We start from the raw sequence: 19,348 nt of genomic DNA, 5'->3' as shown, positions 1-19,348 counted from the left end.
AAAGAAGTTTCCTCAAAATAACACATTATGCCACCCTAGAGTACTTGATTGCAGAACTGCAGCACTGAGTTACTGAGCAAGAACATGAAATTGATTGTTATTGTCCAAGCTCATTATGATATGGCAACACATAATGGTACATTTTAAAATATGGTTTTGCATAAGACTACTTGTAATACAAAGATCCTCATACTGAACATATGTAAGTATAAATGTAGTATGAGCGTATGTGCACGTGACGGGTTTCCTTCAGAAAGGGTAAGTTGCAGGTGTTGAGCTAATTTAGTATCCTTCAAAATTATTCTCCTGGAAATCAACATTTACACAATGCTATGCATAAAACAGGCCTTTCCCCACACACACATATATTGCAGTAATCAAATCACACCATCAAAGGTATTTAATATACATAACACATTCAAAACTATTGATGTTAAAAATTAATTGAAGAGCAAACAAAAAAGCTAGAAAGACAACCATAACCATGAGAGACCCTATTTATCAAGAAAAATATACCAAAAATGATATATCCTGAGGAATTGTCAGAACTGTCAACTTTGTGGCCTCTCACCACTATTTACTGAATGTACACCACAGAGGCTGTAGTTTTCTCATGGTTCATACCTTCTTTTTCCATTCATACTCATTTATGAATATACAAGGAGCTTCATAAAAGACTGAAGATCCATTATGCTTAATACTGGATGCAAGTTTTGTATATTTGAGAGACCTTACCAAGTTGTCAGAAAAGTTTGCTTACTTTTCTTTTTAAGACCTCTTGGAAACGCTCAATACATAAAGGATTAGTTTTAGATGACTAAGTGAAATGACACCTATCTTATCTCAACATGACCATTACCAGCCACAGGCTTATCTAATGGCAAAACATGTGTGGGAACTCTGCCAGCAGCTGTACAGCTATCAGCTACCCAAATGTTTTACCTTCTTATATTTGCAAGTGAGAAAAACTTTTCAGACATAAACATGTTATAGTACTTGTTTTCTGTGTTTGGAGAATAATGGATCTGTAATAATGTGGCAGTGAACATAAGTAATATTTGTACAGAGGATTAGTCAGCACAGATGGATTGTTCAAAGGATGTTAAGAAAAAATGGAAACGAGAATAATACTAAGTTTTTCTCATTTTGATGTCTGTCAATGCAAAGAAAGGGGGAAAATACCAATTTTTGGTAGATTTCATGATCAGTCAGCAAAAGAAAGAAAGAACCATTTAAAAAAATGTGCCTGGCCCTATTTTAGGACTGGGCATGCTACAGCAATACTAAATTTTCACAGAAGCAGCCAGTCATTCTCTGAAGCAAAGTGCCAGCACACAGCTGCATGATGTAGCAGCACCATTCCTGCATGAATGCTTGGGAGAACACCACCATTCTGAGAAGACAGGTTAGAGAGATCAGAAATAGTCTAACCAAAGAAAAAGACATTGACATGCAAGAAATACGACTAATCAAATAAGACAAATAGGGGCCAGATATGTAGGGGGTTTTTTCTGTAGCATTGAGCAAATGTGCCTAAGCAATCCAGAGTATGAAAACCCACTACATAAGCTAGTTCCAAGTACTAGGAAGCCTCCTTATAGGTAATTTGCATAAGAAAAAATCATTTTACAAAATACATTAGCTGTTGAAGACTCTCTATGTTTGGAATTTTTCACTTTCATCAAGCAGAGACAGCTAAATAAAATGTCTAAATCATTTTTTTTAATCTATGTTCAACTGTTTGGATGTACAGGAATAAACAGGAGGAAACAGTCTAAAGGACAACAGGAGGAAAATAACTTTTAAATGGTATTCCTTTGAAATTTAAAAATCAAAATGCATTCACCTTCGCAGAAAGCCAAGTTATAATATTCATCAGCTGGGTTTAGAGCTCAGCATTTTAATTCTTTTCAAAATCAGCATCATCTACTTTCTGATATTATTACTTAGATATGGAGATAATTTTTTAGATACATCTATGACTGAAGTTTCTCATTCTTTTTGCATTACAGTTTTCTGGCAAACTATATTCTAGATATCTTTCTAGATAAAAATATCATTTCGAGGGACTCACTGCAGCATTTTGCTGCAGAAACAAGTTATAGAGAGTGGGGGTTGCTTATTTCCTAATATTTCTAATTCTAATAACTCTATCATCACTGCAGTTCCACTGCAGGACTACCACAAGATGAAAAACCCCCAAATTAGTCACCGCATTAAACTGTCATCCTTACCATACTTCTCTAATAGGAAGAATTGGATAATTTTCCCCATATAGTAGATGATCCTTGAAGCAAACAAAATATTGTAATGGGTTTTATGCACGGCATATATAGCTGCCTGCTGAATACCCAGACATATGCATATTATAAATACATATAAGTCAATAGGAAGTTGGGAAGGTCTGTCAAAGGAGCTTAGCATCTGACTGAGACCAAAGCAATTAAAGCCTTTCTTCTTTATAATGGTGACAGATATAGCTGAAGTAAAACAGTGATCAAGTTAGCAAGCATTTGACAAACATAAGACACTAATCACCCTTCTGTACGCACCCTTTAGATGCCATGGGTAGTGGTGCTGATGAGGAAATTACTTAAAAAATTTATTTTAAAAAAATCACAAGTAAGAAAATGTTCATAATATCAAGAAATCTATTCAGTGAATCCAGGAAGCCTCTATGTAAAGAGAACCAAAGCACCTCAAGCAAAGACAAAAGTTTCATAGAGATTCAGTTTATTTTACTGCCTACAAAATCTGGTTGGGTTTAAAGTCTTTCTCAGTACAAAAAAGAACTTCAAACTTGAAGTTTCAAATTATATTGTCTCTAATAAATTGATAACATTTTATCTGTATTGCAGATTTGTTCTCTTCCTACCCGCCCAATATGCTGGCAAGGCACAGTACCTTTCTCTTTTCCACAGGATTCTGAGGCAATTGTGTTCAATTTTAACACAAAGAGGTGAAGACTGAGCAGCACCAGTAGCTGAGTCACTAGATATGTTTGTTCTTTCCAAACTGCAACTCCTATTCCTGTTGGCACGTTTTCTTCTTCATCATCAAGGGGGGATTCCTGAGCAATATTGGTGACATCATCTGTTAAACCAAAAAGAAGAGATTTAATACAAATCAGATTTGATTGACAGCTTTGATGGTAGCAATGCAACGGAAAAATATTTACGCAGGGTAACAAAATGAAGCAGAATAAGATATTGCAGAAATTACAAGTGCGGCATCTTATTTCCTTTAAAACACATATGCACTGGTGGCCTTTGCTAGATGGTCTTCAATGAAAGCATAATGGAAGCTGCTAAACTACTTGGCAACTAGACCAGGTCAATCCAGACTGTTAACTCAGCCTAGCTAACACTAAATTTGTATTCCATTTCAACACAAGCTACTGAGTTTTGGACTACAGGCCTAAACTACCATGGTGGCCATCTATAAATTGTCACATACAGACAGGCCATTGCCATAAATCTTGTACCAAAAATATATCAACATAAGGAAGTTATCATGTGTCCTTTGAAAAGAGGTAAAGACTGAATTTACAAAAACCTGAATTCTATTCTCCAGCACAGCAAAGACAATGATCACAATTTCCTCTCTGAAAACAAACAATTGAAAGAGAGGTACAAAGCCTTAATATTGTCTTACTTCACATTTCTTTATAACATTTCAACATATTTTTATCACAAGAGGAAACAACAGAAGCATTCAAACTTTTGCTGATGTTCACTACATGTTAGTTTGGATTCATATTTCCCATGCACGGAAAAATCTATTTACAGAAATAAAATTATCATTATGGAGATATCTTTATGGAAAATAGCAGACTGAAAGCTTAAAGAAAGTCAAGTTCCTTAACGAGTATCATCTACCTCAGTTTTCCTAGAGTCTCTAAACACCTTTAACACCATTTTTATTTATGCTATGGAGTACAGAAAAGAAAGTAAAGTCTTCTCAGTAATGAATCTTCTCATGGTATACCCTTTATATTAAAGACTGAGGACAAGTGAACTGAACAAGGCAAACAGATTTCAGCAATTTAAGCAGGCATGGCCATACAGGATCTCCAAAGCAGAGGGCTGGCAGATAGGACACAGAAAAGGTCAAACTCCTGCCTTTCGGGCAAGAGAGCTGGAAGCCAGACAAAATACCCTGTCTGAACTGCAATGAAACATGATGGATGTGTCCACTACCATGTCCACTTTTCAAGTCTTCACAAATAGCTGCACTTCACATAAAATACCTCAGGACTCCATCCAATGACACCAGTCCCAAAAACATAACTCCTAAACTATTTCCTTTGCTGGGAAATATTGCACTTATCTCTAGGGGTTTGTTTAAGTTTACCAAGTAGATTCTGTTGTTAGTGGATTAAAAAATAAATCCTTAGGGAATTATTTACCAGCTTATTTGTTCAATAAAGACAGCCATCTAGGTAGTGTTTAATGGAGAAAGAAAGGAAATCTACACACTCATTTCCTTAGGGCCAAATTCACAGCTGTGAGAGAATACTTTTGAAGAGGATGAAAGTACAGCTGGGGCCAGATCATGGCAGAAGATCAAAGTGCTGAAACAGCTTAGTCAGCATATTTAAGTAGCACAGAACATTGGAAAGAGGAATTCAATTTATTTATATAGTAACAAACCTCCTCAGGCAGAGATGGAGGCCAAGAACCTCTATTTTTTAATTACGTCAGATATGTCTCACTTCATCCTATCTTCATCATCCTTTTCGAGTTGCCCTGTTCTTTAATATTCCAATATTGTTTTTCCACATCAAACAACATCTTTTTGCTTTCTTCTGGCTTTCAGTTAGCAATCTGAATACATTTGAACAAAAGGGAAAGAGAAGGTTTTCCCATATTAACATGTAATATAGAAATTCCCAAGAGAAAGCAAGAATTTTCTTGTCAAAGACAAGTAAAGACAGCAATCAGGGCAGTAAGATGACAACAAAACAGACCCATACCCACAAGTCTCAAAAGAAAAAAAACAGAGAAAACCACAATTCCAAATTCCTAAGTTATCCAGACAATTTGTCGACCTTGAAAAATGCACTTATCTTTTAGCAGATGTATTCATTCTGCAATATCAATTCTTCTAAAGGGGAACTTATTAGATTCTAGAAAGCTCATCATTAAGATTAATATTTGTACTTAAATTCTTTAGTAAATTTGGAAATAAAAAACATCTTAATAATATTATTGGCCTCACTATATAAAAGGAACAGTGTTTACAAAAGTTTCGAGGGAAGGATGAAACATAGATCTAGAATCTGCATAAGTTACAGTAATAATAGCATATTAAAAAATATATTGATGTGACAGTACTTACTTTTGAAAGTGGATGTTTCAATAGCATAGCATACCAGTGAGATTAAAAAAGAAGACTAATTGGCAATAAGTCTTGCAAAAACTACAGCAAATTTGAAACATTTAATTATGCCAGTCACTACAAGTTGTTAGAGTGCTATTCACAACGAATTACCAGCAACCACTGGAAATTTACAACCCAATAATCCTTCAGTAATCTTCCTGTAGCTTCTTAAAAGATATGTTAATACAAAAATAACTTAAAATAATTGGATAATTAATTTGTCACTTCTAGTAAGTGCTAAGCTAAACCTATTTCTAACGGTGGAGGAGAAGGATAAAGAGGGGAAGCTATTACTGTGGACATGGATCTGTTAATCTACAAACAAACAGAGCATAAACTACAGCTCCTGAAATTCATTCGAACTCAAAATATACCATGCACACCAAAAGCTCCTCAAAGAACCAATACTAGTATAGAAATAATTTGAGAGATGAGCTATGTTTGATAAATAACTAATTTCACTCAACGCAATAAAGTCACCAACATGTTCATATCCTGTAGTTATGGCAGTGCATGCTAAATAAAGAAAGTTGATCCACTTATGTTCTTTATTATATAATAGCTCTCTAGACAAAAGTTCAGGGTTATAAAAATGAAAGGGTTTTTTCTGTTTACATGGCCATGGCTCGCAACATTTGTCAACACTTCCCAAATAGTTAGGAAAGGCTGGAAAGGATTTAAGGTTGTTTGTTCAGGTTCTTTAATCACAAACTGTAATATACAGAATCTTTGGTGAAAATTCTGTTTCTCACACATTACTCTATCATGTCAGGCAGCATCATATCTTGAGAGCAACGTAAGTTTACAGGTAAGAGAGTAAACGCTGATGCCAGCCTCCAGCCTTTCCTTAGGATTCCCAGAATAGGCAAAGCACTCAGATGTTCAGAGATTTCAGTCATATCTGTTCACATGGGACATCTTAGACCATTTTAACTCTTAAACATTGAGTGTATTACTTGCAGAAGGTTTAAAAAATAACTACTAAGGTGGACAGATATTTTAGATTTCTTCTTGGATAGTAGAACAGCTGAGGACAATTCCTCTGACAATTGGGGTAATGTTGCACACAGTCCATATATGCAGGGTCTGTGGACTATAAGGGGTGGAGATCTCAAAATAACACCTTCTTCTGTAGAAGAGAGGTACAGGTCCTCCTGACCTCCACACCACAAATAGGAAGAGGCTGGGCTTAACCATAATCTTCAGAGCAGGAAAAATAAGATAAACAGCAAGCCCATCCTTAGCATGTGGTAATAGCAAAGCAGTTTCCCCGAATATTTTGGAAGTCCTCCCTATATTCTTGCACAGTTGATCCACATTTTGAAGACCTTTTAGAAACAAGGCTTTTTGGTTTTAAAATGACTAAGCATAAAACAAGGTAGACAGTGATAAGACTGACCCAAATAAAAGGCAATTTCTTTGGGAAAACAGTGCTGAACACATCTGTGAATTCTCTGCAGTAGTTGCGAGGAACTTCACTTGGCAAATGCTTTGTAAAAGGACTGTGTGCATTACCACTGTCTTTTTGTCAGAAGTTATTCTAATCAACAGAGAAGGGAGGGAAGGGGTTCCTTCTTACCACCTAATGTTCAAGAATTAAAAAAGCATACTTCTTTCAAAAAAAACCATTACATTTTACTACGGTGCCTTGTGTTCCACTCTGAAGCCTTATATCCATAATATTAATTTGATTTATTACTTTGCAGTAAGAGATCTATTTGTCAGGCATACAAATTACATGCAAGAAGGCTGCGTCTTCCCGTTGTTCCCTCCAGTCTTTGATTTTGAAGACTGTGATATTTGCTTCGGTACCAGATTCCCTGGGATTCCCAGTAGAACAAAGAATTTATTTACACATAAATAACTGTAGCACAGATACAGCCCTTCATGAATGAGATTTAACATGTCAGCAACAAACATTTGTGCCCAATATACACGACTTGCTCTTTCCTTTACCCATTTGATCTCTGCCTTTACAACCAGAAATGTGCTCTCTTGTGCAGTGGTTGCACCAAAAGCAGACTGGGGGGAAAAAAACTGAGGTACTTAAAGGGATCCCCTGAAAGCAAAGAAAATCTAAATGGAGGCTTCAATGTGAATACATCATGGCCTGAGGTAGAAATGGTACAGATCATGCCACAGAGTCAACCCCTTTCAACACAAAGACTTGTGTCAAAAAGGCAAATACTGTGGCATGACCTTTATAGACCACTCTACATATTCTCAGCAACATATACCTTGCAAAATGCATAACCACCATCTCCATCCTTTACATAGCAAACAAACTTAGAGAGGGTAGAATGACTTCAGAAACTTTTTGTTACTTCTTATTTTCAGTATCAACTTTGAAGTTGATATAGCAGAAATCAAAGACAGGATAAGCAGCAAGTTCTTGCCTACAAATACTCTTTTGATGACTACCAGGAATCCATATAGAAACTTTTCTGATTTCTTCTTTTTATTGCAAAATAACTCTTTGGTGGCCAAAACACAGAATTTGTATTTGGATACCGGAAACAATGACAGATATAAAAGTAATCATTCACTTTCCTCCGTATTACAGCTTTCTGTTTTGGCATCCCCATAATAAGTCACTCTTTAGGATCATTTAAACTTCTGTCAGCAATGGTGGATTACCAAAAATAGGTCAACAATTCAAATTTGTTTCTGAGCTGTTCTTTTTGCCTTACTGTAGATTATTATGCCACAATTCCCAGATGGAGGGCTACGAATGGCTGGTAGGCAGTGCATCATGAAACAGTGCTTTCATAGGAATTGATATCATTCCTGCCACCTTGCTGTTTTAATTGGATTGTCAATGCAAAGATAAATCTTCCTATTTTATCTCTTTTTTTCTGAAAGAGGAAGCAATAGGAATTCTTGAGTGTGTGTTTCAGAAGACTTTGAGTGTTACTTACTTGTACAATGGATTTAACACCATAAAACACATTTTCAAAATAAGTTAATTACAGTATTTAATATATTTTACATGACAACTCTGGTGTGCAAAGTGGAGGACATAGTTGCTTTTGTGTGTAAAACTAGGCAAATCTAAATTCTCTGTGTTACATAGTGCTTATGTGCAATAAAGTCATACAAAAACTTTCTCAATAATTAAGATGACTGGGATGAAGTAGTAATTGGGTAAGGGAAAGCTATCCATGTGAAATTATGTCCTTTAATTCCCTAATGTACTTGTAAGAAATTTGCACTACATCACAACACTAATAGTTCCTGGTATGTGTTTTATTTTTCAGAGGTTTTGACAAACTTGTCACAAAACTTTTCTTGAAGCTCTATGGCAGTCCTTCCCTTTATAAGACAGATCCTGAAATAGATAAAATATCTGTGAAACTAAAATATATTCTCTCTGAACAGGATCCATAAAGAGGGGGCAGAGAAGATGTCAAAGACTCGTTACAGAGACAGTCCACCATATCTCTGTTTCTATAAGATGTTCATTCCTAAGCACAGACATGTATGCAGACAAAAAGCCATATCTAGTCAAATTAAAAGTAACATTAAGTTATTTTATTTGATTTTTAAATTTCATCACTGGCTTTTCTTAATACTCTTTTGGCTTTCTAAAATACAGTCCTCTTAATCTTGAATCAGTGTTGGAGGGTTAACCAGAATATACCCTAAAGTCAAGAAAGTCAAAGATAATGTCATTCCACACCCTGTCTACAGACCAGTTATCAATCTTCTATCACAGATCTCTCCTCTCTGTCCCTTACATATACTCCCATCTTTCTTTTTATTACTGACACACGATACCTACCATAAGGCAAATAAACCATGACACAAAATAAACAATTTACTTCCAACCTGCAGTTTCACAGAACTCCTTATCCAAGAATAACTACGCAGGTCATTGCTAGTGCTCCTCCTTTGCAGTCAGAGCATGCCAAGGGAGGAGGTTTACACAAGGTCACCCAGTGACTCAGCAACAAATTGTGAAAGGGACTTGGGGCAGCCGAGTCGTATTTGCTTGGTGTAACTGCAGCTCAATTGTTAACCCTGCATCGGCAGAAAACCGCGCTTCCATACCCTAAGGCATCAGTTAGCTCTGTGAAGGTACAAACTGAGCACCCTCACTGATGTTAGGTTTGTAGCCTGTTCTTAGTAAATGCTTCAGTTCTAACAGCAAAGTTACAAATATCCGCATTTTCTCAGAATTACACAGCAGCTATGAAGCAGAGTTGTTGTGTGCACAACGAAGACTTCATTATGATAATAAAAATGACACAAGCTTGTACGTCTGTAAATTCTGTGCTTCTCAGTGCTCTCTTGCAGATTTTGACACAGACAACGTTTAATAAGTATCAGAATCCAGCTAGCCTATTATTCCACCTATTTATAAAAGAGATATTTTTCAGTTCAGAGACAGCATGTTAAAGAGATTCACAGGAGGAGACGGTAAAAGTTTCCTTCTCCTAGAAATGTAAGGAAGTTCAATTAAACAATGACAAGCGTAACAGCTTGAAACAGGCACTGTTCAATACAAAGACACCACTATCTTTCAGTAAAGGACTTCACGCTAGTTTTACATGAACAAAGAGCTGCTTCCAATTAAAATCATAGTAATGGGTTATGGGAGAAAAAAATTCAACACAAATGCTCTTCAGGTACTTGCCATTATGGAACAATTACCCAGTGATAAAATGACATCCCTCTCCAGCCACTTCACCAAGAGCATTATAAGGGAGTGCTGTAGAGATGCAGTAATATGCAAGAATGATGGCTGCTGAATTCTAGTTCTCTGTTAATTCCAGGCCAGTTATTTACCAAACTGAATTCTTCAGATATCTTTACCATGAGTCTGATAATGGCACACTTCACAACATATATAATTTTAAAACTATTAGGGAAAATGTACCTACCAGTTAAAAGGTATTTGGGTAACTAGAGAAGCAAAGAGACAATGGTATTTCTTAAAATAGGCAATCAATATATGTTAATAAGTGCAACTTATCTACTATAGATTTTTCAGTCCCTAAGACTGAACACTACAAGCCGTCTTTCAGTTACTCCTATGCACAGAAAGAGCAAAGGCCTTTAACATTTTTGGTTCTTCAGTATATTCAGTTCTTCAATTCAATAGCAGCACCAAAGCCACACCTCACATGTATAAAGGAAAACCTAAAACTATTGTCACAAAACCTCCCAACTCGATATATGTTTCTTTCAATATACAATATTATATTCACACTCTGCCCCATCTCCTCCCATCTTCGCATTCTAAAGAGAAGGAACTGTCTCTCTTTTTCCCATTGGAGACAAACACCTTATAACTTCTTTCTATCATCCTTATCACATTAATATCCTCTATATGCCATGAGTACTACATATCTTTTCTTCTTGAGATGTTCTGGCTGATTTACACCTAATAAAGTTAGAATAGGTCTTCTTAACTCAGCTGGCCTTTGAAGGTGGCTTCTTGTGTTTTAGACCTGATTAAAGGCTGCATGCCCAAGACCCTGTCTAACTCTTCCACTAACATCAGCTGGATTTAACAAAAGCTAGGCAAGTGTCACAGACATTGCCTTGCCAGTATAAAGAGTTACTGACCTTTCCTGAGGAGCAAACATCTACAATCAGTATTGAGGAAAGTGTGTTGGAAGGATTTTAGTCAGTAACGAACAGAAAGGTAGGAATCCACTGAGCTATATTTAACAGAGCTTTGCCTTCAATATTATATCATGAAGTTTTGCTTTTAGCCTCCCTAGCAGGAGATGAAAATACCAGCTGTGAAAATCTGTGTCCTAAAAATATGGCTGCCATGGCCTTCTCAAGATACATTAGAGACACTAATCTTGTTCCACTAAGTAAATTAAAAGTAGAAACACACTTACGAAAGCCTGAGTCTGAAATCCTTTTTCCTTCCTCTCCTAAAATGTTTTTATCCTATACATATATAAATTTACATACACACAATAACACATACACTATACACCAAAGCAGAATGCTGTCATTAAACGATGTAGCCAGAAATGGCTGCAGATTTTGGAGGGAAAGTTCATTTCTTGGACCTAATACTCTGGTCGCAGCCTCAGAAGCAATGACCCTACCAAAACGTTACGCTGGTGTTCACTGAGGTCAGGAGGAACTTGAGCTGGAATGTGCAAAATCCCAGTAAAACAGCCACATTCCATAGCAGTGACATGGGGAGGAGCCAGCCTGAAGGGCACTGTGCATATGAGACATACCCTGGTAGGGTGGGTTTTCCTGTGTCTGTTACACTCCCTTCAGCATTTCAGAGATCTGTTCATACAAATGTGCAAAACATCCACCTTTCAAGAACACAAGTATGGGGACCAGACACAGACACAAACCTGCTTCTAACACTTCCACAAAGGAGTTCCTTGCAGTTCTCATTATCATGACATATGTTGAGCTTAAAATCCTTGCTGGCTTGTCTGTACTAACAGCTCAGCTTACTTTACTTTCCCAGCTCACAGAGTTCAAGCTCAGCATCCTTAACTGCAGCTCAGTGCTGTTCTCTCATTTCCATGCCTGTGCAGAGTGAACCATCCCCTTTCTTTTGCTGGTTCATTCTCTCATATGCACACCTTTTTTGATTTTTTTTTAAAGTGTCCTATTGCCCTACTAAATTTTGGGGGAAAAAAAAGGAGCAAGCCCAGTTCCGAGAGAAGTGTAAATTTGCTTTAAACTTGTTTGCTCTATAACAAGCTAATTTTGAAATTAATATTCTAACATCATGTTCAGAAATATCAAGTCAAATTCTTTGCAATACCAAAACCATTGTACCAAATATTTTTTATTTGGAAATCAGTTAAGACGGTTTATCTCAAATAAAATTATCTGCAATACTATCTAAGACCAGATCTGTTTTCTTGACAGAGTTAAAAGAATTAATTTATTTTTCACTTTCTTTATTATACCACCTTTCATGAAAAACATAAAACCTTTGGTTGGAAGGGACCTGAAAGATGATCTAGGTCTAACCCTCCCTGCATGGGCAGAGACCTTCAGCTAGACCAAGCTGCTCAAAAAACTTTGTGCTGCATTACTATCTATAACTTGAATGCTGAACAGAAACAATCTGAAAAATTCTTTGTCTGGTTTCAGATTTGTTTGTTGGGGATTTTTCCCTTTGTTTTTCCCAGATTTGATAAATCACTTGGCTTTATACCACCCCTTTTTTACTGTGTATTTATATAAACACCTCCCAGTAAATAAAGTTTCAGATGAAATAGACTGCTGCTTGAGTCAGCAAAGATATGCTAGAAAAAGAGAACTAACATATGCATGCTACTATATCAAAGTATCCATATTTATTAGGCATAATGGAACAGTAAAGTCAAGGAAAGTGCAACCATCAGCAGAAGTGCACATGTTGCTGATAAAATATATTGAAGGCATATAAAAGCTGGCTTATACTTAGTCCTTATCTACACAGCAATAATTTATCTATTTATACATATATATATTAAATATATATATGCACATCCAAAATGGGGGTTTTTACCAACATGACAGTTCTTATGCATTTTCCCTCTTAAATAGGAAAACATATCATTTTAATATTATGTCATTTAGAAGTTTTTAAGGAGTTAAAATGGATAGATGTATACTTTAAACTTGCATCTCTGGGACGGATTTCCTCTGTTAAAAGGTAGGCCTATACAGGACTAATGCTCTGGACATTACCATTTACGTGGTAGTGTCCTAATTACCACTCTCTGTGCCAACCAGGGTGTTGGGTTTGCTGGTTTTTGTTCAGTACAGCACAAAGGCTTTTAAGGAAGCTGTTTACTAGGTTGCATGTATCCATAATAATTTAAAATCTAACAGATGTCACAATTCTTCATTTCCACATGTATCACTTTAAGCAAACCTGCAGTAAATTTATTCTATCATACAGCCAACATTCACCCTAGAAGCTTTTTTAAATCCTTATGGGATTCTTCACAGTACTCTTCAACAAAGACAATTTGTTTGCTGAAAGCGTAGCAGCTGCTGTAAAACAAACAAAATTCAATTAAACTTTATACCGAAATATGGCTAAGTATGAAATGTCATTGTATTTCAAATTTGATGTGTTCAAAGCTAATTAATTTCAGACCACTGAATACTTAACAAAAAGGAGAAATTGTTTTTAAAAATTTTAAAAATAATTTAAATAAGGTAATTATTATCAATTTTTAAATATCAAGCCATCATAACATTTGGGGAAAAAATAAAATTTACCTATAAGATAGTTGATATTTTTGGGTACTATTTCACACAGAGGGTTACAGAAAGGAAATCATCACTTTATCCCATGAGATCCTCTGGCTGCTGTACTGCAATAGGAAAAATTATCCCTTCCCTTTTGGTTTCGATTTTTTTAAAATATGACTTAGTACAGATACAAGCAATTCATCAGCATGTTTGCAGAGGGAGGCAAATGATTTACTATTCTCCTATGCATACACTACTTGTTATTCTAAGCTCCAAGAAACTTAGTAATTGTGGAAATTTTAGTGCAATCTGCTCTAATTCCATAGGCTGGAGGTATGGAATAAAAGGAAAACCCCTTAAACCACTCTTTGGGAATGTGTTATTACCTGAACAATGTCTCCAGTTACTCTTGTTAAGGAACAGATTTATTTAAAAAAATTCTAAGTACTATTTACATAACCCCAATAAAAACTGTTAACATTGAGAAAATTGATGATTGAGCATTTAGAACTGAGGTCATCATTCATAAGCAGCACCATAGATTTCTAAGACAGAAAACGACACTCAATGAATCCATAATGTGAATGCATTGATCAACAGAAATCCAGGTTAAAAGTTGATACATAATATTCTATTTACATAACATACTGTATTTATAGGGGGTTTTTTAATATTTTTTTAATAATTGGTGGTCTCCAAAATGAGGCCAGAATTAAAACAATATGGGCAAGTGATTTTTTTTTTACAACAAACATGAGAAGATAGAATAACTTTTATTTAAGTCAGATCTTGTCTAAACCACAAAAGCAGGATAACAAGTTATAAAACAGCTGGCTCCTGCTAATTACTATTTGTAGATTTATTGGATTTTGGCCTAATTAAGAAATTTAATTAAAGTCCAATCTACAGCACAGATGATAACTGTATTAAGCACAGCAGCTTGCTGGCTTTGTTGGATCATTAGCGCCTCTCAGTGAACATCAACTGCAGGGCACCACTCTCCTGGGCAAATATCCCTCTGAGCCTCAGCTCTGTGCCCAAGGCAGCCACCCAGATATGTGATCACCCCCCAGTGCTCTTCTACTAACTCAGAAATCACCACCATTACTCACAGCACCATAGAGAACAGTAGCATTTCTTAGGGCATTCAGATAGCTGTAAACCAACAAATGCATCCAGTAAAGGCACTTAGACAGGTTTTTCATTAGTCTTAACACCGGCTTTCACGTTTCTTAGCTAACAGCCAGTAGGGCATAAGATATCAAATTGGAATTCCCTTTAAAGAAAGTTGAAATACAACCATGCTTCAGTTACTCTAGTCTTTAGTAAAGCCTTTGACACTGCCTCCCACAGCACTCTCCTGGAGACGCTGCTCATGGCTTGGATGTGTGCACTGGAATGGATGTCTGGGCCCAGAGAGTGTTAGTGTTAGCTGGCAGCCGGTCACCAGTGGTGTTCCCCAGGGCTCAGTACTGGGGTCAGTCCTGTTAAATATCTTTAGTGATGACCTGGACAAGGTGCACCCTCAGTCAGTTTGCAGATGACACCAAGTTGGGTGGGAGTGTTGATGTGCAGGAGGGTAGGAAGGCTCTGCAGAGGGATCTGGACAGGCTGGATTATCGACTGAGGCCAGTTTTTTGAAGTTCAGCAAGGCGAAGTGCTGGGTCCTGCCTACAGCGCTACAGGCTGGGGGAAGAGTGGCAGAAAAGGACCTGGGGGTGCTGGTCAACAGTAGCTGAACATAAGCCAGCATGTGCCCAGGTGGCCAGAAAGGCCAGTGGCATCCAGGCTTCTATCAGAAATAGTGTGGCCAGCTGGACCAGGGCAGTGATTGTCCCCCTGTATTCAGCACTGGTGAGGCCACACCTCAAGTGCTCTGGCCAGTTCTGGGGCCCTCAATTCAGGAAGAACACTGAGGTGTTGGAGCATGTCCAGAGAAGGACAATGGAGCTGGAGAAGGGTCTGGAGGACAAGTCTGTGAAGCAGCTGCAGGAGCTGGAGTTGTTTAGCCTGGAGAAAAGGAGGCTCAGGGGAAACCTTATCACTCTCTACAACTCCCCGAAAGGAGGTTGCAGCCAGGTGGTGGTTGGTCTCTTCTCTCAGGTAACAAGTGACAGGGCAAAAGGAAATGGCCTCAAGTTTCACCAGGGGAGGTTTAGGTTAGACATGAGGAAAAATTTCTTCATGGAAAGGGTTGTAAAGCATTGGAACACGCTACCCAGAGAAGTGGTGGAGTCATTATCCCTGGAGGTATCTAAAAGATGTGCACATGTAGTACTTAGGGTCAGGGATTAACAGCAGTGCTGGGTCAACGGTTGGACTCAATGACCTTCAAGGTCTTTTTCAACTGAAATGATTCTAAGATCATGTCTATATATAATGTTCCATGGGTAATAAAACACTTTTTATCTGAAAAAAAATTTCAATATTAAAAAAGGATGAGCTTGAAAAACCAGTCTAGAATTATGCTTAGAAAAGTTTAGGACAGGAAATCCAAGAAGGCACTTTTATGTTACCACATCTTTCCCAGACGATCTAGAAGGTCCCAAGTATCGCTGTAATGGGTTGACCCTGGCTGGATGCCAGATGCCTACCAAAGCCACTCTATCACTCCTCTCTACAAGTGCACAGGGGAGAAAAAACATAATGAAATGTTCATGAGTTAAGGACTGTGAGAGATCACTCACTGAATACTGTCACAGGCAAAACAAACTCAGCTTGGGAATATTAACTGAATGTATTACTAGCAAAATCAGAGCAGGATAATGAAAGTAAAATAAATCTTAAAAACACCTTCCTTCCACCCCTCCTTCCTTCCTGGGCTCTACCTCCTCCCACTCAGCAGTGCAGGGAGACAGTGAATGGGGATTACAGTCAGTTCATCACACATTCCTACCGCTGCTCAGGGAGAGGAGTTCTTCCCCTGCTCCATAATGGGGTCTCTCCCACCAGCAACCATTTTCCACAAACTGCTCCAACACGAGTCATTATTCCATGGGGTGCAGTCCTTCAGGCACAAGCTGCTCCAGCATGGGTCCCCCACAGGGTCACAAGTCCTACCTGGGAAAAACCTGCTCCGGCATGGGCTCCTCCACGGGCTGCAAGTAGATCTCCACATCCCTGGGCTGCAGGGGGACAGCCTACTCCACCGTGTTCTGCACCACAGCCTGCAGGGGAACCTCAGCTCCAGCGCCTGGAGCACCTCCTGCCCCTCCTTCTGCACTGACCTTGGTGTCTGCAGGGTTGTTCCTCTCACATGTTCTCACTCCACTCTTCCCTGGCTGCAATTACACCTGTGCAATAACTTTTTTCCTTCTTAAATATGTTATCACAGAGCCATCGCTATAATTTCTGTCTGGCTCAGTCTTGGCCAGCGGTGGGTCTATCCAGGAGCCAGTTGGCATTGGCTCTGTCAGACATGGGGGAAGCTTTTGGCAGCTTCTCACAAAAGCCACCCTTGTATCTCTGCTGCTACCAAGACCTGGCCACAGAAATCCAATACAAGCACATACCCATAAATGCTTTTAGGAACTTAATAACATACATGGGTCTCAAAAAGCAGACAAACTAGTGTCTAAAGCATACCACATCTGCAAACAGGCAAATCACAGCTGGTATGTTCAAGAATAAGCCTCCCATGTGAGATGATTCCCATAATCACCTTCAGTCTAAAGTACTGCATCCAATTTTGTGCAGAAATAGGCTATTTAAGACATCTAGATAAAAGCCATGAGAAATATCCTAAAAGGAATGGCTGAAAATAATTGGGATTGTTAACCTTGAATAAAAGAAGACAGAGAAGTGGTAACAACCTTTGTATCTGTGAAAGGTTGTTACTAACAGAAAAAAGAATAAAATCCTCACTGAGTTAACTGGGAAGCAGATGATAAAGGAGTTAAGACTTACGATAGATACTGCAAGGGAGAGAAGGGAACCAATAAAACTGGATAATGAAAGAGAGAGATAAACTAGAAAGACATATCAAATCTTTCTGAGGAGACATCTCCTTCAGGCAGGCAGTTAAGAACAGGTTGAACAAATATATCGTGGAGCTTTATCCATCCATCCTACTGTTAAGAACAACGAACCAAGTAATTTCCAAATCTTTTTTAATTCTTTTACAGATTTTTTTTGGGGGGGGCCAAGGTGTATGGATATATAAATTTATCTCTGCATTGCATGTCAGTTCTGTAAGAGTACTTCTTAAATGTCTTGCCACTAATTTAAGGGTCACTTAAATGCAGGCTAAGATAATTTGATTGTTTAGAGGACTCTCAAGGCATCTTGAAAGGGCCATCATCTAATGTTCACTGCACTTGGTTTATCACCATACTTGCAGTATTTTTTGTGCATGCTTTAAACACAGCACTGTAGAGTGGGGCTTCTCTCTTTTTAGGGGCAGAAATTAGCCAGGGTACCAAATTTCAATCTAAACCACACATTGTCTCCATTCATTTTAGTTTATAACTGAATGTCTTTAATCACCTAGGCTTGAAAGTCTACACATGAAATAAAATCTTGGTTCTCTAAAACAAACAACCTAGAAAGTATTCATTGAATTCAAAGTGTTAAAAATGTCTCAAAAACAAAACACCCCAATCAAGTTTTTAACTGTTTTTAATAGTTTCTAATTAAAACTCTGTATTCACCAAGAACTACAAAGAAAATGTCATTATGTATCTCAGATATACAGAACTAAATTTTAAGTCAGAATTTAAATTTACCCCCTGAAGTGATTGTCAAATGAGGCAGAAAATCTACAATGTTTTCCTATCCTTGCATATGCTTTTTAAAATTTTATTAACATATAAATGACAGGACTACAGAACAATTGAGAACTACTTATTTGTATTTTGATGAGCTGCCAATCAGGATGCAAACAGTATGGGCAAAACAAGAGAAGAGCAACGAGGCTGGTGAAGGGACTTGAGCACAAGTCCTGTGAGGAGAGACTGAGGGAGCTGGGGTTGTTTAGCCTGGAGAAGAGGAGGCTCAGGGGAGACCTCATCAGTCTCTACAATGACCTGAAAAGAGGTTGTAGCCAGGTGGGCATAGGTCTCTTCTCCCAGGCAACCAGCAGTAGGACAAGAGGGCATGGTCTTAAGCTCTGCCAGGGGAGATTTAGGTTGGATATTAGGAAAAAATTTTTTACAGAGAGAGTAATCAGACATTGGAATGGGCTGCCCAGGGAGGTGGTGGATTCACCATCCCTGGAGGTTTTTACAATGAGATTGGATGTAGCACTTAGTGCCATGGTGTAGTAACCACAGCAGTGTTGGATCAAGGGTTGGACTTGATGATCTCAGAGGTCTTTTCCAACGTGGTTGATTCTACGATTCTGTGATTCTAAGAATGCTAAAGATTTGTTAACTCAATACCTTCTGAAACCAGCTGTACATGGCATACAAAACACACACAAATAGATGTGTTCATATATTCTGGCACATTTTTAAGGAACCAGTTGGGTAGGTGGGGATGTTTACCTTTTTTTTCCCCTTTAGATGTTTAATTCTAGTTTTTCTGGCAGTACACCTTGCTCTTATACAAGACACCAACAGGTGCTAGGACTATTGCAGGCATTTTTGTTTTCCAGGAAGGTTCTGGCAAGACCAAGCCTCCCAATGTGACAGGTAATTGACTCCAAGCTCATAGCTGGTGTCAAGCAGATTGGTGTTGAATATCTGTAGCAGGAAGCTACTAAATGAAACCAACATGTTGACAACACTGTAACAAACACATTTTTTCTTTTTAAGCCATTGCTCTTCACAGAAATGTGCAC

At 37.8% G+C, this 19,348-nt stretch overlaps 1 protein-coding gene across 7 annotated transcripts in view; it reads right to left on the bottom strand.

Annotated features, from left to right (window-relative positions):
- Positions 1 to 19,348, bottom strand: part of JAKMIP1 (janus kinase and microtubule interacting protein 1) — a 162,408-nt gene that overhangs the window by 104,081 nt on the left and 38,979 nt on the right. For 4 of the 7 annotated variants that reach the window (XM_027686781.1, XM_027686779.1, XM_027686780.1 and 1 more), the window contains one exon: positions 2,905 to 3,093. The exons of 1 other annotated variant lie outside the window; for it this stretch is intronic. The gene's annotated coding sequence lies outside the window, so the exon portion shown is untranslated. Of the gene's footprint in view, positions 1 to 624; positions 787 to 2,904; positions 3,094 to 19,348 lie in introns of those variants that run through there. 2 more of the 7 variants (XM_027686784.1, XM_027686783.1) reach the window with 1 other exon arrangement.

Source organism: Neopelma chrysocephalum, unplaced genomic scaffold, assembly GCF_003984885.1.
Source record: "Neopelma chrysocephalum unplaced genomic scaffold, ASM398488v2 Primary Assembly neopelma1_71, whole genome shotgun sequence".
Lineage (NCBI taxonomy): Eukaryota > Metazoa > Chordata > Aves > Passeriformes > Pipridae > Neopelma > Neopelma chrysocephalum.
Note: the sequence above shows the minus strand (reverse complement) of the source record. Positions and strands in the feature narration are given on the sequence as shown.